This window comes from Apium graveolens, chromosome 1, assembly GCF_009905375.1.
Source record: "Apium graveolens cultivar Ventura chromosome 1, ASM990537v1, whole genome shotgun sequence".
Lineage (NCBI taxonomy): Eukaryota > Viridiplantae > Streptophyta > Magnoliopsida > Apiales > Apiaceae > Apium > Apium graveolens.
The window spans coordinates 46,944,443-46,969,902 of record NC_133647.1 but is presented as its reverse complement, the minus strand read 5'-3'; positions in this window follow the sequence as shown (position 1 = coordinate 46,969,902).

Sequence of the window (25,460 nt, the reverse complement as noted above, 5' to 3'; positions counted from 1 at the left end):
TAACTGGTGCAATAAATAAGGTAAAGTAAAACAGGTGCAGTAAAGTAAATAAAAATAATGGAAAGGAAAAGGTACTGATATATATAAATCAAAAAGTTTTAGGTAGTACAAACATAAAGACGCTTCGGAAGTAAAAGCAAAAGGATACAACAACCTACTCACTAGTCAGCAGATCTAATCTATAATACAACCCCAAAGTCTACTGATACATACCACACACTACTGTACATACTACACAGCCATAACAACTCTGATCAGCATCTCTATCTCTGTATCTCGGACTCATGGAAAGTCTGGACCTCCAATCTCCTCAAGCTCCTCTAGAACCCACTTAGCCCACTCCACTAGAAAATTAGGGGGGATGTCCTCATGAGTAGCCTCAGCAATCCTCACAGCAGCTGCTCTAAAAAACACCTGGAGCCTCTCTCTGAGTCACCTCTCACCACTCCCAACCTCTCTGGTACGCATGATATGTAATAACTCCTAAATCTGACCCTGTAGGAATCCCTGCTCCATAAGGCAAGCCTCAAATTGATGATATGGGACAGGATAGGAAGAGAACTGGAAAGGTACTTCTGTAACTGAATGACCAGTAAAGCCTGAATCAGCAGGTAGGGGTCTCCTGATAGGTGGCCTCATGCCTGGGGGTGGAATAACCTGTATTGGTACGGGCTGCAACACAGGTGGAGGTAGAATAGCCAACACTGGTGGAATAACATGACATGGATCTGAAGATGGTACTCCAATTGAGGGCTCTGAGTGATCAGCTGATACGGGGATGAAAGAGTCGACCATCATTTCTATCTGAAATCATATCGCAATATAAGAATCTCGAACCACGACGCGAATCATACGAATACCTATTATACTGTAGCACTCAACCTCTCGACGTTCTATTTTTCTATTCCTTACTTCTAATCCTAACCCTCTACCCATTACCGTCAACCTAGGCTTGTGTCAGTGACTTATAACCTGTAGCTCTGATACCAAACCTGTGGCGCCCTCCAAACCCGGGTCAGAAGTTTGGGGTCCCCACACACACACACCTTATTTATAACCTGCTTATAACAATAATAAAGATAATAATAATATGCAGTGACCCTACTTACCAACTACCACGGATCGCAACAGGTTAAAGTATGCACACAAGCCAAACACACACTTATATTACAAACCGTCCAAATCCTAACTATTCAAACTCAGAACTGAGTATTAAGCATTATTACAAACTTTTACAAACTTAAATTATTCCAAAAGATGCCTACTAGCTTAACTTGATCAACCTGAACCCCTAGCTCTCGCGCTGGACTGGGGATCCTCGCTACCAACTGGTTCCTTCTTAACTGGAAAAGAATATAAACAACATCGCACAAATGAGCTAACTAGCTCAACAAGTCTCAATGACAAGACTGAGAATAATGATCATCAAGTGAAAAGGGTTATGATATCAAGTGAACAATGAATTATGATTTAGAATTTGATATTATATTTTCATTTTAAAAACCAAGGTTAGGCTGCTGATCAGTCATGCACTAACCCCGAGCAAAGCACACAGCACTGCTCTAACTACTGGATCTGAGGCACACATTGGCCTAGCTTGACCATTAATCTGGTCTGACCACGAATCTGGTCCACAATTTTATAAAAACAATCCAATTCTAACATAATAACAGAATAAACAATGTAAAGCAATAAACAGAATCATAAACAACATTGGATGTTTGATAATGGAATGGTTTCAATCTTTACAAAGGATCAATATGGCAATTTCAAAGCTTGACTGTTAGGTAATGAAAGAACTGGATAACAAAGGAATCAATATTTCAGGGTTACAAGGATTTGGTCTTTCAAGCATAAGGTACGATGGTTTGAATATATAAGTAATTTGATTCAGTGTTTGGTATTTAGTTTGTATGTATTTGTGGAGTAGTATCGTATATTTGTGGTTCGTATTTGGGTATACAACAGTCAATTGTTTAGAAAGAATAAGGTTTACGGCTCAAGATCAATAACTGGAATCAGGGTTTTGGGTTCAGTGCTTCAAAGCACTTGCAATATAAAACAGGACTATCAATTATCTACAATATATCTCGAGAAAGTTCAGAACACTTGCCTGGTACTAGCTTGCTAAACTGCACTAACTTCCAATCACAACCGTCTACTCCTCGACTATCTATTTCCCTTTCCCACGCCTTGCCTCTTCTGCTCACATATCATAAGCATCTATCAATACTCAACTTATACGATTATATTCGAAACATATTTCTATCTACCCTTCGTTTCACCCAAATCCGATTAACGGATTGAATGTTACGCTATAAACAAGTAAACACCGAGCATATAGACCGACAGTCAACCAACAAGTCACATATAGCGCATAACACGTCAAACAATCAATGATATATCATTTATAAAGAAGTCTCGGGTCATAAACAGGCTTTCGGGTATTTAAAATGATTTTTAAAATATTTTTTGGAATTAAAACGAGTCGTTGGATCAATTTTAAAGTAATAAATAGGGTTCGGTTGGCCAAATCTGGCTTCAAAACAATTTTATAATAATTATCGAGCCTTGAAAACAATTTAAAATAATATTTTAAAGCTCGAAACTATTTTTCGGAATTTTTAAATAATTAAATCTACTTAAATAATTAATTAAAATAATTTAATAATTAATTAAATAAATTAATTTTTGAATTAATTGACCAATTAATCAATTAAATATTAACTGAATTAATTGACTAATTAATTCAGATTTATTTTTGAATTAAAAATAATTTTTGGAATTAAAATAATAATTTTTGGAATTTTCAGAAATTAAAAACGGATTTTTATAATTAAAATAAATAGAAAATATGATTTTTAAACATTTTTAAAATAGGAATCCTATTTTTGCAAACTCTGGAAACTTCAGGGACCAAACTGCATCGTCCCCAAAAGTCCAGGTACTAAACTGTAATTTTATAAGGGGGGTCGCCGGAAAAACCATGTTTCGCTGGAGAAATCGATCCAGGGATGCTCAGGCCACCACCACCTCCAGATCACATCTACAAAATACCAGGAACACAACCATGCCATCAAATCACTCAACCCATCCCTGAGTTGGCCGGAATTTGGCCAAGAAGTTCGCCGGTTTCCGGCGAACTCGACGTAAACTTCAAAACACAACTCCCTTCGATTCAGACATCCTCTGTTAACGAGCTATATACCAATCGATTGTAAATTTTATAAGGAACACAACTCACTATAATACAACAGCTAACAATCCCTAGATGAAAAAGCCCTAAATTTCAATTAAGAACATTCATACGGGTTATAAACCCTAATTTCGAAATTCGAAAATCAAACTCAATTTTGAACATGTTATTGAACTCCAAATCAATCATATGATATATCAAAATCATCAGGGAAACAAGCTCTACAACATGCAATCATCAAATCATTCAAACAATCATCCGAAAAAAATTCATATTTTAATCAAATTAATTCGAAAATAAATAAAAATATAGAAAATAAACCTTGATTTCTGCAGTTCTGAAACTTGAAGAAACTGATAGAACACTCCGAGACCTTCGATTTGGTTACTCGAGCTTTCCAAACAGAAATCACTAACACCTTGATTTGTTGGTTTGATTCTCAGAATGATTATATGAATATATAGATTTTTTCTAGAAATTTGTATAATTACTGTCTGCAAATGATTTTCGGTACAAAATAAATTACGGTAAAGGCTATTTATAATTACGGAAAATTAGTATCCCGTTGGATCATTCCGGATATAAAATGGTACGTTTATTTGTAAAAACTGATCCAAACGATACCGGTTTTCGGGGTAATTATCCAAACCAGTATAATTTGTACTGCGGTCTTGGTCTCAGCGCCTGGTTACACGTATTACGAGGTGATAATTGTGATAGTTTAATAAAAAGATCCTGTTTATCAAAAATACGAGTTTTATTGATTTACCGAAATGAATAATGTATCGAAAATGTTACGCCGGGACCCGCGCAGGACAAACCATACGCCGGATCGAAAAAGTTGAAACATGGAAAATGCTCGGAATATTGCAATTAGGTCAGAAAGGAGTTCTCGGAAGAGTTTCGGGTTATAAAAATATAAAAACGGATGACGTCGGTTGGTTCCCGAATGTAGAAAATAGTTTTTAAATACTCGGAAAAAGATTTTATAAAATCCATATATTTCCTATAAAATCATAAATTAACATAAAAATAAATAGAAAGATATGACAATTATCTATATTTTATTTTGGACATATGAAAATTAAAATACTCAATTAATATTATTTTCAACATCCAAACACATTTAACACTTAACAAATAATTCATAGAATAAATACCGAACATACATAATAATTATTTATTAGAAAAAATTATTACACGATATATCCCGGATATTACAATTAAATTCTCTGATATTGTACTTCAGATGTTTTTGATCTTTAACACCCTTAGTGGTCTTAGGAACTGACTAAGAGCCTATCAAACCTCATAGGTTCTAACCCAAGTCATTAGAACCAAACATTTCTCAAATAGTATTCCATTACCTTACTCTGATACATCTCCCATATTTTGTTCTAATTCACTTAATTTTATTGAGATATCAACTCAGTGATCAGACAAAATTACCATCTGGTTTTGGAGTTATGTTGAGAATGAGGGAGATAGTGCCAAGAAGCACCACATAAGGAAGGGAAGGTCAACCCTACAGCTCTGTCTCTCATAAAGAAGTGGACCATCTATAACCTGAGACATCTATAAGCCCATCTGTATTCTCTCAAAAGAATATAGAGCTGAAAAAGGCATATAAACAGTACTAGGTGCATTCTCCCAACCTGAATGTTATCTAAAAATTCGCCTGTCAGCAAGGGCATCTGTATAAGGGTCACTACTCCTTGGTTAAAATGTTTCCAATGCACATGTGAGATCACACACATAAGGAAGGTATTGACGTATCAATCATTGTCAAACCATATCAAGGTCAATGGCAATAGGTTGAAATTCTGGATCATGTTCTAATCTTTATCTCTGATTTTGAATAAAAACATATGATCCTGGTAGGTTACTTTGATAAATCCTCACATACTTAAGAAGAAATCTTTGATCCCTAATGGGATATCATTGATCATTGATTATCTTCCCAGAATTCAAATCTGGAAATGATTCTGACTTGGTCAAAACAGCAACTTGTAAATGAGGACTCATATATCAACTGGCGAGTTTATAAGGTATACTTCTTCATGGAAGTTGAGGGATATCAGGAATTTTGCCACTTAAAAGAATCCTAATTCCCCCTCTCAGAAGGAACATTTCTGAATCTCTTGACTGAGAGTTTCCATCCTTGAAGGTGGAAGGCAACTTTTCTATGAAAAGGATTTTCTCGCAGGTACACTTGGATGTTTGGAGCTTTGAGTGAGTGACACACTGTGAGACTGAGTGACAAACACTTGAGTGTAGAGTGGAATGAAACACAATGTGAGATCACTAAACAGAAATTACACACTTGCACTGTGAGGAATGGTTACCAAATAGTCTCTTCACTTGGTTGGTTGATCCTACGGTTTTACTCTGAATACATTTTGAAGGATTACTCAACTAAGGGGGAGAGATTATAAAGAGATTATGGACTGACAGTCTTTCTGTAACTAAGAAGAGGGATTTCTAACTTTATTATACTAAGGAAGGGATTCTTCATCTTAGGGGGAGAGATTATTGGGTTTCGGTTACAAGTTCCAAAATATTGTCTATGTGCTTTATGGGAAGATCTGAAGGTTATTGAAGACAGTGTTTGGAAGACGTATCTATCTGCAACTTTACATAAGGGAGAGAAGAATATGTTCTCTGCTGGAGCTGAATGCTTATAGAAGATGCGATAGATATAAGATAGTATTATTTCCAAGTCTAGGATTGAAAGTTGAAAGCTAATTGAAGATTTTTTAATAAGGTTAGTTGAGTTATCCTCCAAATTGTTGCTTCTCCATTGTTATTTGACCGTAAGGTGTAACCGTCAAATAGGGGGAGATTGTTGAGCAAGATTGAAGCTTTATGTTTAACTCAACAATACTGGTGTGGATAACTCAACATAGAACAGGGACTTTGAAATAATCTATGTTCCACTGCAATCAGTACAGATTGTTTAATTGGATATATGCACACAAGGTTTTGTTAGCTGCAGTGAAGAAGATGTCAACAGTGATCCGTATGAAGTTCATTAATATGTTCAGGCATCAGATGAATAAGGTTGGAGTCATTTGAAGCAGTTGTCAGAATCGGTGTGAAGACCTCAAGGATTCCTAGTGTGGTTGGTTATATTTGGTAGAAATCTTAACAGTGGTGTGTACGGGTATAATATGAAGGCCTGAGAGCGGAATTAGTCATCCGTGAACCAGGCCCGTGCACTAGACGTCAATGATCCGTGAAAGAAATCGGAGTATTATTTTTAGGAACACTGTTAAGTGTTTTTTGTACTCAAGGAGTCTGCAAATATTTTGAGGTACAAAAACATGGAGATTATAAGGCTTGAAGATACAAAGAACTACAACTAAAAGATTCCGAGAATTCACAGGATTTATTTATTCAATAGCTGATTTTTTATTGAATGAATAAATGAAAATCAATTCATTTATTTATTTAATTTTACATCAACAATTAATGTTGAATAAATAAATAAATATGATTTTTTATTTAAATGAATAAATGAAATTAAAATAATTTATTTATTTAATTTAAAAATCATTACAGTCAAATTGGATTTTTATCCCAATCGGATCTTAATATTCGGTTGCATGAAAAAGAAATACATACATGCGTCTGGGTTATCAAATGCAAATCAAATGAATTGAGAATGGCAGGGTTGATAGGTTGTTTATTCATTAAACAAAAGGAAAGCAGGCAGCCTTGTACATAATCCATTCATGTGTTCATTTGAATAAAACAAAAGAAACCATGAATTCATTTCTTTGATCAAAGGAAACAAAGATTTGCATAAATAAAAGGATTGGCAGGTACAAGTTGGTATATTAAATCGAAGGAACTGATTTTGCAAATGATAAAGAAAATAGGGGCCCGCAGGCAACTCACTTGATTTCTAATCAAATGAACTAAGTTGTACATCAATAATAAAAAATTGACAGTTTTTGTTTTACAGTTGTTCATCACCTCACGCGCGCGTGGACATCACCTATGGCGACCCTCCACCTTGTTCACCGCGTGCATGAAACCTCCTGTCTGCTTCCTTGGTTATTCGATTGATTCAAAAGAAATGCATGTAAATGTTTTCTTTCTACTGCTACTTGTAGTCGCCACAGATGTCAAAGAAGAGGTCGCCATAGAAAGATTTTCCCAAGGCAAAGTCGGCTCACTAAATCACAATAGTCGCCACAGAATTCTCCCTCTTGATCGCCATATAATTAATCCTGCAACCTGTGAATTAAAACACTTGGATGAAAATTGTCCACGTGTTATCCTCTATCTCTCCTACAATTCTACTACTACAAAACCAAAATTGCAGCAGATTGAAGAATAACTTCTCAACAAAAACACCATCAAAGCTCTGCAGAATTTTTCTTGTAGAGTTAGTTGATTTCTATTATTGAAATTAAGGAGAGAAGTACTGCCCAATTTATTTCACACCAATTAAAACCTTAAAAACTTGTAACACTCATTATTTAAAGCTCTCTTGATTGTATTTAATATCTTTTGATAGAATCTTTGAATTCTTAGAGTGATAGATAGAACCCTAGATTTATGGATATTATTTTGGTTCTCTCTATATTTGTTGCTTCGAATTATTTATATTTGGAGTTGTAAGCAAACCTTTACGGTTTAATTTCTTAATAATAAGAATTATTCCGTGAATCTCTTAATATTTGTTTATTTCATTTTCAAGGTTTATTTTCTGCTATAATTAATTAACGAAAAATGAAGAACATACATTCACCCCCCCTCTGTATGAATATTTGGACCTAACATCTATTTCACCATTTCTATAAAAAGGTCGAATGGAAGAAGAAGAAAATGGGGGAGAAGCTTTTGCTTGCTTGGTTTGCCTTGGGAAATGAGAAATGCTTGGTGGAGGTTAATTCTTGAACAAATATCTTGATAAAGTGATGACATCACTTGCTTATATCATTGATTGCATCATTCCTTTGCCACATGTCCCAATCTCATGGTGTAAGGGTGTCTTTAGTTACAACCACATATTTTAGCTTCTCTTCGAAGCTTCCTTCCCATGCTACTTGCACTTGCTCGCCCCTTGGTCGTTTATTTGTTTTACGGTTCGCCTCTCTCTCTCGTTCTCGTTAATCGGTTGCGGGATCATATCCGGGATCTTATTACTTGTGCTTCCCTAAACCTTTATTAATATTTTATATTATTTAAATGATCCTCTCTTATAATCCTTGAATTGAAATCTTTTTCATCATGTTACCTTATACTTAATTTTATCGGGATCTTGTGGATTTTCGGAAAAAATAAAAGTGTCTGAAATCAAATTCTGACGATCATTACATACCCTCATACATTATGGAGTGCTAATATGATCTCAGGATATCCATTAAAGAACCCCTACATAGGGTGGTCTGACAATTTTTATTAATCAGCAATATCAGCAAAAGTTACTATTCATCAGGGTCTCAAAAATTTCCAAAAATTGGGGTTATTACACCTTCACTCCAAACCAACTCTCAAAGGTTATTAAGACTCTAAACTTACTATCAAAGTTGGAATGACCCAAAGGCCTCACTCAGGCCTCCCTATGCCTTAAGAAAGTTGACACAACACTGTCTCCCATGAATACCACACTGCCCTGATTTTACCAACTTAAAACTCATTTATCCAATTCAATTACTGGTTTTAATGGCTTGTTAAACTTACTAAGACTTCATTATATCTATTTAGACCAAGGAACCATGAAGGCCTAACCTATGACATGATGATAACCAATCAAAAGTCAAGTTTACTCAAATCTGCCCTGTTCTGAACTGCTCTCGGGTTTGTGTGTGTGTACCTAACCAAATGCAAGTTTTTATTCAATATAAAGCTACTGGACTCAAGTATGAACTAAGTCCCAACTCCCTTGAGCTCAGGCCTACCAAGGCCTTGCTAAAACTTACCTAGAATGACCTAAACTTCTAGTACAAAAATCTGCCCAACTATGACCAAATGACTCCTTCCACTTTAACTCCCTACGTTACTCCAAAAACAATCAATAACCAACCAAGGCAAGTCTTGACATACACTTACACCTACTGATTATAAAAAATATAAGGTTCATTTACAATACCTCAAGCATGAAAACCAAATATAAAGACAAGCAAAGTAACACATCACAAGTCGAGTCATCACTTAGCATTTTTAAGGCAAAAATTCGAAGTAAACATGAATGGTAACTTCATGACACCTACTGACCTTAAGCTCATTTAATAATATATAACCTAAACTAGCATTTTATCAAAGGAATCATGGCATGAAACTCACAAAAATCAATTATTAAGAGGTTAAAAGAATAACTATATTGGCAATATCACATCTTCGAGTTTTAAGCAATAATTCGAACCATATATCCAAAATAATCACTTGATATCTACTGAATATAATCACTTATCATCATGGAATACTTCATCTAGCATTTATATAACAAATACCATAGCACGCATCTCACACAAGTCAAGTACCAAAGCACAAAATCAAAAAGTATGGTTTCTACTTTGAAAATCACTTGTAATTCGACATGCAAGTACTATATCCAACATGCAAGTGCTAAAATCAACATGCAAGTACTAAATTTAAGGTATCTTGAAGGAATAAATGACATTCAAGAGTTTAAAATTGATAAAACAACATTTTTAAAGAACAAGACTTTCAAAAACAACATGCATGGCCATTTTTATAAAAACTACCCAAGATCAATACTTTAAACATTTGGCTCTTAAAAAATCATTGCCAAATGTTTATGAAAAAGATTATGACTTGACAAAATAGAAGTATAACACCTCCCCAAGATCACATCTTGCTCATTTCTATAAGACACCATGGTTGAAACCTTGAGTTCACAAGAACTAAGGCCTCAACTTCGGCTTCTTCAACATGCATGCATAAAACTCACCTCAAAATGAAGCCACTTCACTAAATGATGAAGATATTGGCTTGAATAACTTGAGAAGTAAAAGAAATGAAGATAAAGTGAATAAAATGGCAAGAATTGGGTGGGGGTGAGTTCGGCCGAGAGGGAGAGAGGAGAGGAGAAGGTGAGATGTTTGGATGGGTGTTTGATGAAAATGAGGGCACTCACTTGGTTTTTGTCTCTTTAGTTAGATTAAAATGGTAGTGGAATGGGGAATGTACATAAATGTCCCTCTTGCTAGTAGTGACAAAAATGCATGCAAGGTTAAAGAGGTAAACTAGCAAGTTAGTGGGGTTGGAATTTACGATCTTAGCCTTGGACCCTATTATAAGCTAAAATGCATGCAATGGTATACTAGTAATTCAATAATTAATAAAAGTATGATTAAAAAGAATGAATTTTAGTAAATAAAATATAAATTCATAAATCACAAAATTAATACCATAAATACTATGAGATTTTAGAAGTTTTATAAAATTATTTTCAAAATTTTGAACAAGAATATATTTTAAAAGAATTTTCTAGGATTAATATTCTAATATACAAGCCACATAAAAATATGATTAACAACTCTAAGTCACATAAGAAAATGCAAATAATTTGATTTTAAGCCGCTATTATACGAATTATGATATATCGTCTAATCGCAACTATTACGATTATTATCTAATCGCGTAACGAAACTTGCTTGCATACAATTAATCATACGCTTATAGATCATCTAACAATATTCACAATGCCACACAACAAAGAATATATACGAACACAGTGGATTCTCAATTTCTGCCATCTAATACACAAAATTATATAGCACAAAACAGAATATTATATTACATTCATATCAAATATTTACAGGCGTTACAACCTTCCCCCCTTAAAGGATTTCATCCCCATAATCTAAGCAAACAGATGAGGATACTTATCTAACATATCACTTTCTAATTCCCATGTTGACTCTCCAACTTTGGGATTTCTCCAAAAAACTTTCACTAAAGGAACTATCTATTCCTTAACACTTTATCCTTTCTATCTAAAATGCTAACCGGCTGCTCGACATAAGACAAATCTGGCTCAATCTCTACTGGTTCATTCTCTATGATACATTTGGCGTCGGGGTTGAACTTCTTAAGCAATGATACATGAAAAATGTTGTGAATGTGCTGCATTTGAGGCGGTAAGACCAACTCGTATGCCACTTTTCCAACTTTACCTAAAATCTTAAAAGGTACGAAAAATCTTGTACTCAACTTTCCTTTCTTTCCAAATCTAACTATCCTCTTTTAGGGCGACACTTTCAATAGAACAGTTTCTCCTATTTCATACTCTACGTCCTTTCTGCGTGGATTAGCATACTTTCATTGTCTATCCTGAGCCGCGATCAATCGATTTTGAATCAAATCTACCGCTTCTTTCGTTTGTTGAATCAGTTCGGGGCCAATTACCTTTCGCTCTCCAACTTTGACCCAATAAATAGGTGATCTACACTTCCTTCCATAAAGAGGCATTCCAATACTGGCATGAAATCTATTGTTATACGAAAACTCTACCAGAGGCAATTGTTCATCCCAATTTCCTTTGAAGACCAAAGCACAAGATCTCAATATGTCTTCTATGGTCTGAATCGTGCGCTCACTTTGTCCATCTGTATGTGGGTGATAGGCTGTGCTCATCTTGAGTCGAGATCCCAAATGTTCTTGAAATTGCTTCCAAAATCTGGAGTTGAAATGAGGGTCTCTATCCGACACAATAGATACTGGAACTCCATGGCGAGTAACAATTTCCTTTAGGTACAAATGAATCATCTTGTCCATTGAGAATCTCTCGTTGATCGGTAGAAAATGAGCCAACTTAGTCAATCGATCAATTATTACCCAAATAGTATTGTGATTAGATTTGCCCTTGGTAATCCAACTATGAAGTCCATTGCAATGTGCTCCCACTTCCATTCATGAATCTCTAAGAATTGAATTAGTCCACTCGGTTTCTAATGTTCGGCTTTTACCCTTTGGCAAATGTAACATCTACTAATCCATTGTGCAATCTTCTTCTTCATATCTGGCCACCAAAAGTTCTGTTTCAAATCTTGGTATTGTGCTTCCCGGGTGAATAGAAAATTTTGAGCTTTGAACATCCTTCAAAATCTCATTCTTTAATTCTTCCACATTCGGTATCCAAATTCTTGAAGAGAATCTTAGAATTCCTTGGTTGTCTTTTTGAGTGCAAATCTTTTCTCCGGCCAACTCATTCATCCTTTGATTCATCACTTCTTCTTGGCACTTCTTAATCTTTTGTAATAATTCTGGTTGAAATGTCATCGTACAAATCATTTTTATAGGTGCACTTGGAGCTCGAATCTCAATTCCCATTTTCTCAAATTCCTTCGATAACTCTTGGGCCATAGTCAACATATTCAATCTCTCCTTGCAACTTAAAGCATCCGCTACTATATTTGCTTTCCCAAAATGATAATTGATCGTGCAATCGTAGTCCTTAATCAACTCCAACCATCTTCGTTGCCTCATGTTTAATTCCTTTTGAGTGAAAATGTACTCAGGCTCTTGTGATCCGTATATATCTCGCATTTCTCTCCATATAGGTAATGTCTCCACAGCTTCAAAGCAAATACAATTATAACCAGTTCCAAGTCATGAGTTGGATACCTTTGCTCGTGAGGCTTAAGTTGTCTTGACGTGTAAGCTATCACCTTCCCGTGTTGCATTAAAACACATCCTAATCCTTTGTGTGATGAATCACTGAAAATTACAAAGTCTCCTTGATCATCTGGAAGGGCTAATACTGGAGTGGTGATTAATTTCTTCTTCAATTCTTGAAAACTCTTTTCCCAATTCTCCGTCCATTCAAACTTCTCATTCTTTCGGGTCAATTTTGTCAATGGTACTACAATCTTTGAGAAATCCTTCACAAATCTTCGATAATATCCGGCCAATCCCATGAAACTTCTAACTTCAGTCGGGGTCTTTGGCCTTTCCCAATTCATTACAACTTCTATCTTCGCAGGATCAACTCGAATTCCTTCACTTCCGACAATATGCCCTTGAAATTGAACTTCTCACGGCCAGAATTCAAACTTCGAAAACTTGGCATATAACTTCTCCTTTCGTAAAGTCTCCAAAGCTATTCTTAGATGTTTAGCATGTTCTTCCTTGGTCTTTGAGTATATTAGAATGTCGTTGATAAACACAATGACAAACTTGTCCAAATACTCCATGAATACACAGTTCAACAAATCCATAAAAGCGGTTGGCCCATTTGTCAATCCGAATGCCATAACTAGAAACTCGTAATGTCCGTATCTGGTTCTGAAAGCAGTCTCTGGTTTGTCTTCCGGCTTAATCTTCAAATGATGATATCCCGATCGTAAGTCAATCTTCGAGAAGTAAGCTGCTCCCTTAAGTTGATCAAACAAATCATCAATACGAGGTAAAGGGTACTTATTCTTAATTATCAATTTGTTCAACTCTCTATTATCAATGCACAATCTCATACTTCCATCTTTCTTTTTCATAAACAGAACTAGAGCACCCCATGGAGATACACTCAGCCTTATAACTCCTTTATCCAATAACTCTTGTAGTTGCTTGGCCAATTCCTTCATTTCTGCTGGTGCCATGCGATAAGGTATCTTCTATACAAGTTCCATGTCGGGTGCTAAGTCGATAGAAAACTCAATTTGATGATCGAGCGACAATCTAGGAAGTTCGTCCGGAAATACGTCGGGAAATTCGTTAACTATCGGGAAACTTTCTATATTCGGCGTCTCCTTAGATCTATCAATTACATGAGCCAAATACCCTTCACACCCTTGTCTTAACTTTTTAGCTTGAATTATTGTCAAAAATGTTTTAACTTGTTTCTGTCCTTTAAACTCTACTTTCTTTCCTTGAGGGGGTTTAAGAATCACTTTCTTATTCTTACAATCTATTCGAGCACCATGCTCTGCTAACCAATCCATTCCTAATATAACATCAAACTCTCCTAGTTGAAAAGGTATAAGGGAAGCAGGGAAACTATAGCCTGAAATCTCTACTTTACACCGGAGGCAAATACTTTTAACAGATACTTGTTCTTGATTAGCCACAATGATAGATAGAGGTTCAACTAACAGTTCAATTTCACAATTCGACTTGCCAACAAAAGATTCAGATATGAAAGATCTAGTAGCTCCGGAATCAAATAGCACTTTAGCATTGATGTTGTTGACAGAAAGCCTACCTGCCACAACTTCAGACCTCTGAACAACATCCTTGATATTCATGTTGAATGTCCGGGCCTGAGCAGGATAGGAGGGAGGAAACACTGGAGTTGCAGATTCAGAAGGTTGATTTGAAGGTAGTTGAAGAATTGGAACAGAATATGTCATTGTTTGATTGTAAGGGGCGGCCGTCAATTGCATCAACTTGTTATTTCTGGGGGTCTTGCAATCCCTCGACATGTGTCCAGTATTTCCACACTTGAAGCATGTAACAGGAGGCTTCGGGTTCCGGCACTCATTCACATAATGACCTTTCGAATTGCACTTGTAACAAATGATGTCAGCCTTATTGCAGTTACCCATGTGTCTCTTGTTGCAGAATTTACACTCCGAATTTGTTGCTTGCCGGGATGTTTGTCCACTTGGCCCTTGAATCCTATTCTTCTGACTCTTATTATCACCCTTCTTAAAGCTTCGGAGTCCTCCTTGATTCTGGTATCCAAACTTCTTGAAATTCCTTCCACTTTGGATCCCTTGAGCCGGCCCTTCACCATTGCTTCCAAACTTTCTTTTCTTACTCTCTTTCTCCTTCAAGTTTTGATCGCTTTCTCCTTCAATTACCATTGCCTTCTGAACCACTTCAGCATATGTGGTCAATTCAAAGGCAGCCACTCTACTTCGTAGCCAAGGCTTTAATCCTTGTTAAAATCTCTTCGCTCTCTTTTCATCCGTGTCCACATAATCTATAATAAACCTAGCTAACTCAGTGAATTTCTTCTCATACTATCATACAGTCATTCCTTCTTGCTTCAATTCAAAGAACTTCAATTCCATTTGAGTCTACATATACCTCGGGAGATACTTGTCTAAGAAAATATTCTTCAATCTATCCCAAATGATAACTTCCTCTTCTTCTAAAGCACGGGCTGACTCCCACCAATAGTTCACTTCGTCTTTTAGGAAATAAGACACATAGTCGACCTTCCTTTCTTTACTTATAACAGCTAGCGTGAAAGCTTTCTCCATATCTTTAAGACAAGATTGGGCTTCTACAGGGTCTTGAGTTCCACGGAACTCCGGTCGTTTCACAGCTTGAAATGATTTGAAAGTTATAGGGGTTGGTGGTGGTGGAGGTGGTTATTGTTGTTGTTGAAATTGTTGCTGAAGGAGTTGTTGTTTTTGAGCAAGGGTAAAAGATTGTTGGTGAAGTATTTGCATGAGTTGAGCCAAGTTGGGTGGTGGATCTTCATGATCCTCGGTATCGATATTGCGAGCTCTACGAGGAGGCATGGTTCTGAATATAGACAAGAAAGGTTTATTCACAGTTCAAATTTGCATACACAAGTTATAATAAGGGTAAATATCAAATAATAAGGTCTTATTCAAGGTCTTAGGGAAAGATTAAACATGATCAAGTTTTAAAGGGATCAATAGAATTTAAACAACAAATTTCTATCTAAGCAAGTATATAGCATGATAATGAGATGGCAATATTATAGAGATAATCAAAGTGCGAATTTAACATTAGCAAGAATGAAAAGTGCGAATAAAGTATGAACAGGAAATAAGGTGCAAATAAAGTCTTCCCTAAACAATCCGGGTACAAGGTACAAATGGAAATCAAAGTACTAATCAACAACAATGCTGGAGATAGGTAGACTATATGATAGTCTAAGAGGATGGTGGTGGGGGGACAGGTGCACGGAGACGGCTAATCACTCGGCGGAGCTCGTCGGCAATGATGGTAAGAGTGATCTGACTCTCTCTCCCTCACGATGTGGAATCATCAATGCCAATCGGTCCTCAGCCATCTGGATGATCTCCTTGAGCCTGGCTATCAGTCGGGGTCGGTTGAGTTCGTCTTCAAAGTTCTCGCGGTACAACTGGTCCACCCTATGTTGAAGATTCGCATTCTCGCCCTCCTGTCGGTCAACCATCATTACCATATGCTCGTAATGAGGAATGGCATAGTAGAAGGGAATCAAGGAGTTGATGAGGATGATTCCTGTCAAACAGTTATATATATATATATGCGGTTATAAATAAAAGGGGTCAGAAATCCTATAGATTCTAATGTCCCGAAACCCAAATGATCTAAGTTCATCCTATCCTCTAAATTCCTATCTTATATTCATTTATCCTATGTTGTTCAGTGACTCAACATGTGGCTCTGAGACCAAAACTGTGACGGACCCACACTACTAACTAACAGAAATATGCATAATATTAATTAATCAGTAAAGTACTACAAAAGATAGAATATTAAAGCTACAACCCTTAACCACAATCCCCGAATACACAGGAATGAGTTTGAACAACATCTAACATCTTTATTATTACAGACCAAAAATATCTTAAGTTAAATTACTACCAAATTTTAAACCCAAAGTTTATAACCCTTAGGGAACTACTAGTTCCCTACCTGCTCCAACATCTAAGAGTAGGCATACCCCGAGTCCCTAGAAGTCTTACGCGTGGTTTGCTTGAATCGAAACATCTTCGGGTTTCGCTGAAGGGATAACATCAATAATAATATTAATGAGCAAAACGCCCAGCAAGTGAATAGCAGTGAATAACAATGCATCATATACTCAATAAAACGATAACAAAAGATAATCAACAATATGAAATCTCAAATAAAAGATCAAGTTTTTAATAAGTGAATGGAATTGGAAATCTCACAGCGCTATGAGGGATGAGGGGTGATCAGCCCACATCAAAGCTCCGAACCACATAACAAGTAATTCACAACTATTAAGGATCATCGACACACATTGGCCATATAAAACCATCAGGCTCCCCGCTATTGATGTTTTAACAGTGACTGGCGCCTTAGTCTTACCAGAACATACCATTTAATTCCTTTTTAATCAATTCATTTTAATTTAAAAAGGGTTCTTGATCAAGGACAAGATAACAAGGGTTGGTATTGTCAAAGTTCAAATGAGGGAATGTTATTAGTATTTGGGTTTCCAAAAGAAATGATTCTAATTTATTAGGGTATTAGGATTCACTTGATTTATTAAGGAACTATTGTAGGGTATTTACATGGATATGAGGTAATATGTGGTGAAAAGGTGTCAATTCAAGTATGAAAGCGGTTAACAAAATCCAAGATCTGATTATTAGGTGATGTCAGGGACTATTTAGTTTTATTAAAACTGTAGTCATGAGGGTATTTAATCACAAGAACAGAATTATAGAGGTAAGTTGAAAGTTCACTTGCCTGAGCTACGATTACTGAGTACTCGAATGAAATCGTCTATGGGCTCCTTTCTTGGCCTCCTACTTGAACCTATAATAAATAGTATCCTCATTACAACTCTTGCTAACTACCCTTTCACGTAAACTATAAAAATATATATATATATATATATACAAATATACACATATATATACACACTTAAAGGTTAATTTCAGTTTTTCAGCCCAGTCAGGTCCATTAATCTTCCATCTTTGGTGAGATTGATGGACTTCTTCTTCTTCATGTTGGGACAACAGGATCTCATCCCTGCGTTTTACGATATGAATTTTGTATAGAGAGTTCGAACATAACTTTAACCTTAATCGCTACGACACTAGCGACTCAAATCCACGTCTTCTACTGTATTCCTCGATTCTCCTTAGACAAAGTGTGGACTTCGATCTCCCAAGGTTTACCTCTCCTGATAGCTCCGAAATCCAAAACCCTAGCGGGCTCCTTGAGAAAAATGTTTGCCTCTCTCAAACCCTAGGATGTTATTTTCTGTGTTTTCGCACACACATGCACACACCCCTCTTTTGGCTTCAGGAGAATTAGAATATTTATAAGCTACAGTAGGGATCATTGCTAATTAGGTCGGGCCTCCCAATGACATTCCGAGCCAAGCCTAATGTCATTAAATATTAATTCAATCCACTAAAGAATTAATATTTGCACTACCTTTCCTAATTCCTTAAATTAATTATTTAATTCAACTCCTGTAACACCCCCAGATCCGGGGTCGGGGATCCGGGTCGTCACGGTCTTTCTTTCCACAATATCACTTCACTTAATTAATAATAAATAACCTTATGCTGTGACCCCACACTAACACACACCACAACCCGTTATAGTCTCAGAGATGAAATTTAAATAAGTACAAGTCTTTGAATCCACAATTTAAAAGTTATTACAACCCAAAATGATTACTTGATAAATTTACAGTTAATTGCCATTATCTGCCACAAGTTATAATTATACATAATTGATTCTCAAAAGTAGATGGTCTGATCTACAATAGATCTACCTCTGCAGCTATAGCAGCTACAACATCAACGGGAAGACGCGGGACGCTTCCCACACGCTTGCGCTGGGTCTGCTGGAGTCTGGCCATCTTTCCTAACTGTTGTTGTGTGATGAAGAAATAAAGCAAGAGTGAGCCTTACAGCTCGCAAGATAATATATAGTGATAACAATAATATAAGTATCTAAATGGATACTTACTAGAATCTTTTATCGTGTGTAAGATAATTACTAGTATATACTTACTAGTATATGAGCCTTCTCATAGTACTCATGAAAGTCTTGGTCAAAAGAAATGAACCAAGTTTGATATCTTAATGCGATGAAGTCGCAAAATATTCAGTATATATACATATATACTTTTCAAAATATTGGAAGTCCTCTTCCATGCATAATATACACAAAATCCCAGTGTATAACTGTATATATAAAAAAAATATCGTTGCAAGGTGATCTCATATATCTAACCTTGTCTCAACGTTTTTCTGAAAATCTTTGTCATACATAAGACAATTATTAATTAGATATAAGTTTAAAAGATGAGGTTACCAAATACCCCAATATACTTATATCTTTCCCAATACTACTTGAACTACCACCGTTCAAGTTATAACCAGTTTCAAAAGTTCATCACATAGATGAGACTACAAGACAAGATTTGAATAGATTCAATCTTTGAAATATTATTGAATGAAATAAAGTTACGAGATACTTTATTTAGTCCCGATATATATATATCCACATATATATATCTCTAAAACATTTCCTGGAACCTCTGTTATATAAAGTATGAACAGAGTTTGAAACATCCAATGAATTTTGGAAAGGAAAAGAATTTTGGCATAAACCAGATATCTTGCTGATCAGGCAAAGATACCCATTAGTAACCTTTTCTACTAGTAGATGGACGAATTCCCCACTGGTCATCACCCTGGCCGCATTAGGACCTATGCTGGACTGCCACTCAGCCACTTATGCATTTGATGGACTCCCACTGAGCCACTTACACTATCATGGACGCCCACTGAGCCCATGTTGCTTATGCCGACTCAATAGATGGACTTACTTCCCGAACGTTGGGTAAGTAATCAATTCATTTACCAAAACTGCAACCTTGTTGCGAATATAAAATACACCACGGAGCCGGATCCCTCAGGTTTTAAGCGAGTATTTAAATCCCCTTAAAAAGGAAGATCTTAAATATAAAAATGAGTTTTGGGATCCGCTCTAACTTTTAAATTCAAATCATTTTGAAGACTCGAAAATACTTTATAGAGTGTTTGGAGTAAAGCTGATTTAATGAAGTAAATCAGTCCCCAGAATATTTAGAAAATGACTGAATATTATTAATTAAATAATATTCCCATAAAAAATAATCTTTATAAAAATAATTGAAGTAGAAGTATTAAAACTTATACTTGAAACGAGTATTAAATAACCAAAGATATACTTATATGAAAGTATTATCTTTATTTGAATAATCGAAAATAAGTTTGATTATTGACACCTTATTCTTTAATAAAATAAAGAATATACCTCAGCAAATAATCGGAGTCATAGATCCTCACATGAATATTCAAATAATATTCATTAAATAATATAAACTGAGTCATAAGCCCTCGAATGAATATTCAAATAATATTCAATAAATAATATAAAAGAGTCATAAGCCCTCGAATGAATATTCAAATAATATTCAGATAAATAAATAAAAGAGTCATAAGCCCTCGAATGAATATTCAAATAATATTCAGATAAATAAATAAAAGGAGTCATAAGCCCTCGAATGAATATTCAAATAATATTCAGATAAATAAATAAAAGGAGTCATAAGCCCTCGAATGAATATTCAAATAATATTCAGATAAATAAATAAAAGGAGTCATAAGTCCCCGAATGAATATTCAAAATAATATTCATTAAATATAAAGGAGTCATACGCCTTCGAATAATATTCAAAATAATATTCAATAATAAAATAAAGTTAAAGTTATCGAATAAACCTTATTCGATTAATAGTTTTAAAAACTATATCCATATATATATATAAATAAATATATATATATATAATATACTCGGGAACATCGACTCCCGGTTTAGAAATATGTTCACCTTTTATCCCCTATACTAAGGGTATACGCAACTACTTGCTTATTTCTAGCATAGGTATTATGCAACTATAATCATTGAAATCAACAGATAGATAACCAGATTACGAAACAGACATGCATATATACCCTATTAGCATGCTCCAATATATCGCAAAATTTGCTAATAACAATCATGCAATATCACAAGATAATGCATATACATATATTTACATCACAACAACAGTATAACGGATAGAAAACTTGCCTGAGCGACTGGGGTTACGAATGGCTCGGGACGAGTCTGGTAACCTATAAACAACAAGTAAGTTGGAATTAAACCAAAGTCACTTGTAAATCTATTCTTTAACTAACTTAGACTCTAACGCTTGTTTTGCACTCACTGATTCGCTTAAGTCACTCGGGTACCCTCGGCTCCATCATTTTTAATAATTTAACCTTTACGAGTTTTAAAGCGATTCCTTCGCGAATGTCTTACCAACTGCCTAACACACTTACCATAAATGTTTCATACATTAATTAACCCTTTTTGGTCTTTAACCTATGTTTCAAAGTAAGGCGAGGGAAAAAGTTTCGTTCGCGAAACGCCGTTACTTGAAACGGTCGTTTCTCCTAAACCGTGCATCGGAATCGAACGAACTACATATCAAAACGAAGCTCGTAACATGAGCTACCTAAACATGGCAGTGGTCACAATCTAGCAGGGGGTCCTCGGGTCCTAATGTTATGCACAAAACAGTCTAAAGAAAATCGGACGTTACGACGGCTATGTTTACGCGATTACCAATATTTATACCACTCCAATTCTTTACCAATTCACTACAACCACCCAACCATCATCAATACCTCAAACACAACTTATATCAAGGCAAAGTCAGTCCATAATCTCAAGGTTTTCCAACTTATTCAACCACAAACATGATCTACTAACCATAACTTAAGATTCATTAACCATTAACCAAGATTCATATCCAAAATCACCACAAATCCAACCAAACTATCTAACATACATGGATCTTGCTATACATACATGGATATTTCTATATATACATTAATCCATCCATAAACTCATCAAAACTCAAAGTTCAAACTATAAGTTAAAGGTGAAAGTTGTTTATACCTCCTTGAAGCTTCCTAACACAACCCAAGAGCTTTGAATGCCTAAAAGAACCTTGATCCTTGCTTGTATAACCTTAATCTTTCATAAAAATTCAAGAAAACTAAAGTTATTTCTTGAAGGTTACTATTCACCATCTTCTTCCTTGATTTATTGGAAGAGATTGTGAAGGAATTAGGAGCTTAAACTTATAGCATATCCATATCTATGTACAAGGAAGCGTAGATAATTACCTTGTGATTTAACAATGCTTGGTACTTGATTTTTGAAATTCTTGCCCTTGAAAAAGATGAAAAGCCGAGAGCAAGATGATGAGAATGAAATGATTTTGTGTTTTTTGATTTGTTTGGCTTAGCTTGGTTGTTTTTTGTTTTGTTTTTGGTTAATTACCTTAATAACCTTATATTTGTGTGGTTATAAACCAACCACACCTCCTCCTTCCCTATGTCATGCTTACATCACATTGCTATGTCATCCTCCCTTCCTTGTCCTCTTCTCATTGGTTGGGTGACATCACTTCCTCTAATCCCTTTGCTTAACTTCCTAATTGTTTGCCTAATGACCGCTGATCTGTTATACAGTTCGCTTAACTTTCGTTTTCGTTTATCGTTTAAGGGATCATACCCGGGATCTTATTACTTAGGTTCCCTTAACCTTTCTCAATATATTATATTCCTTTCATGATCCTCTCCTATAATCCTTTAATTTAAATCCTTTTTATCCTGTTACCTTATACTCAATTCTCTCCGTATCTAGTGGATTTCCGGGAAAAATCAAAGTGTTCGGATTTGGATTCTGACGATCTTTACATACACTTATATCCCATATAAAGTACTAATAAAATCTCAGAATATCCATATCAGAACCCCTACATAGTGTGGCATGAAAAGTTTTCTCATTCAGCAAAAACACTATTCATAAGGGTTTCAAAAATTTTCCAAAAATTGGGGTTATTACAGTCTCCCCTCCTTAAAAGGATTCCGTCCCGGAATCAGATAGAAATGAATAGGGATACTTTCTTAGTATTGCACTTTCTAACTCTCAAGTCAATTTTCCCACATTGTGGTTCTACCATCAAACTCTGACTAGTTTGATAACCCTTCTCCTAAGCACTTGTCCCTTTTCGATCTATAACCCTTTCTGGTTGCTCCATATAGGTTACGTCGGGTTGCATATCTATGCGCTCATATGCCTCTATTTATCTGGCATCTGAATTACACTTCCTTAATATTGATACATGAAACACGTTACGACCTGCTACATGTTCGGGGTTAGGGCTAGCTCATATGCTAACTTCCCAAACGTCTTAATATATCCAAGGGTCCAACAAATTGTAGACTTAGCTTTCCTTTCTTTCCGAACCTCATCAATCCTTTTTCAAGGGTTTCCAAGGGGATACCTATAACATTACTAGGCCCCCTATTTCATACTCTTTATCCTTTCGTGTCAAATCAACATACTTATCATGTCCATCTTGGGCTACTACCAGCCGTCCTCTGATTAGATCTATCATATCCTTGGTCCTTTGGACTACTGCGGGTCCGAGCATCTTACGCTCTACAACTTCATCCTAACATAAGGGAGATCGACATTATCTTCCCTCAAGAATCTCATAAGGCGACATCTCGATAATGACATATGATCTATTGTCGTAAGATAACTCAATCCGAATTAAGTGATCATTCCAAATTCTTTCAAGTCTATTGCACAGACTCTCATTATAGCTTTTATCATTAGAACTTTTGCTTCTCAATACCCATTCTTTTCCAGTTCGTAATCGCTACTACCTTCCGTTCCTAATATTATACTGGTTATACTTTTTCTCGTTAGCGTTCTATAACCTTTTAATAACCACGTCAACCTTAGTATCACGAATGTGTTCCCATTCCGCATACTACCACCACTTTATTACTCCTTTTTCAGTTGTTTCTATTTTCCAAAATTTGATCAATCAAATAGAAGTAAAGGAATTTGTTGAGAGATCACTATGATCATGAACACTTGTTATATCGCATAGTTAGTACAGAAGGTGGCCAGCCTTTAGTACTTGACAAGCAATTAAACAATAGCTGGTATCCTACTCGGCTTCTATCACACAGATAGATAGTCATTCGGCAATACCTCCCCTTCTGGAAGGGTTGTTCTCCTCAGCTTACATGAAATGAAAAGAAGAGAAAAGAACGAATTGAAGAGAATTGTATATTCATAAAAAATTTATTGCCATAAAATATCTGGCTTGGAATCTACCTCTGAACTATAGAGGTTTGTCATAGAAGAACAAAACATATATGTATTTATATCAACATCAAGTGCTATAGCATCGCATTTCACGTGCCTAAATATTTTCGCTATCCCGTCCATCATTCTATGGACCCATGCTCTTCCTCGAGCTTATACACAATTACCTTTGAAACTCCCTCGACATCAAAAATCGAATCTGGGATCTCATTCTAGACATCATCGTTACTTGAATTCTATGCTTGCACCGCAACCTTCCTCGTATAATAATACGACTCTCTATTGATAAGAAAGAATAATTATTCACTAGGTAGATACTCTACTTAATTAGTCTATCAATGATAACTTATACACTACCACGACCCGATTAGTGGTACTCAATCTCAACACCCATTCCAATACAACTCTCATGGTTGTAATCAGCTCAATACTCGCAGAATCATTGCTGCCTTACTATGGTCCACCACTGACCTACTGTAGTCATTCGTTTTCCATGAAGTCTTAATAGCTAACCATACGGAGTCCATACATATCGTATCGAATTCTTCTAAGGAGGTAACATAATCACCATTCATGATTCATGAAGAACACTCCTGATCCTGACATACATACATGACATGAAGCATATAAAATTGCAGAAGAGTTTCAATCAAAGCAACGATAGCAGGTTAATACCATTCTTAATCATACGCCCTAAATAGAAGACTTAACTCAAGGGTTCATCTAGTCCTTTTTGAAACATGGTCCTGGCTTATCTCAAGATAGTACCTTCTAAGATAGATAGCCCGCTCATGGCGATTACACGAATTAACCCTTTACCAACTACTATTACGGCTGGGTATTGCACAATCATCAGAAGGAATGTCAATCTTCCAAACCATAATACAACCTTCAGCTTTTAACCATCATCACTGTATCCTTTGGCACAAGCGCCTACAATTATCCTCTTACCTTTAAAGTGTCGGCCACCTCTTTGGCCTTTCCTGATAGTAAAATTTCCTTACAGTCAATGTCTTTTAACCACCTCCAAATAAATTTTCTACCTTATTTTCGATCACTGCTTGAGTGAAGATGTTTTCCTTAAAATCTGATGAGTAAAAAAAAAATATCACCATTTTTTCCATAAGTTATTGCCTCAGTCTTTAGAGGTTAATCACTGTCACGACTGACTCTCAATCATACTTAGAACATCTTTTATCTTAGGTCCTACTTGCCCTGAACAATTTCGACCTTTACTGGTTCGATCCATACTTTCTCGTGGTTTAACACGTGCCCCACTTGGCATCAATATAATTACGTCATATTTCCTTTATCAACATTTCTATTTTTGAGAAATTTGAATATTACCTATCTCCTTGTAAAACCTCTAAGGTTATCCTTC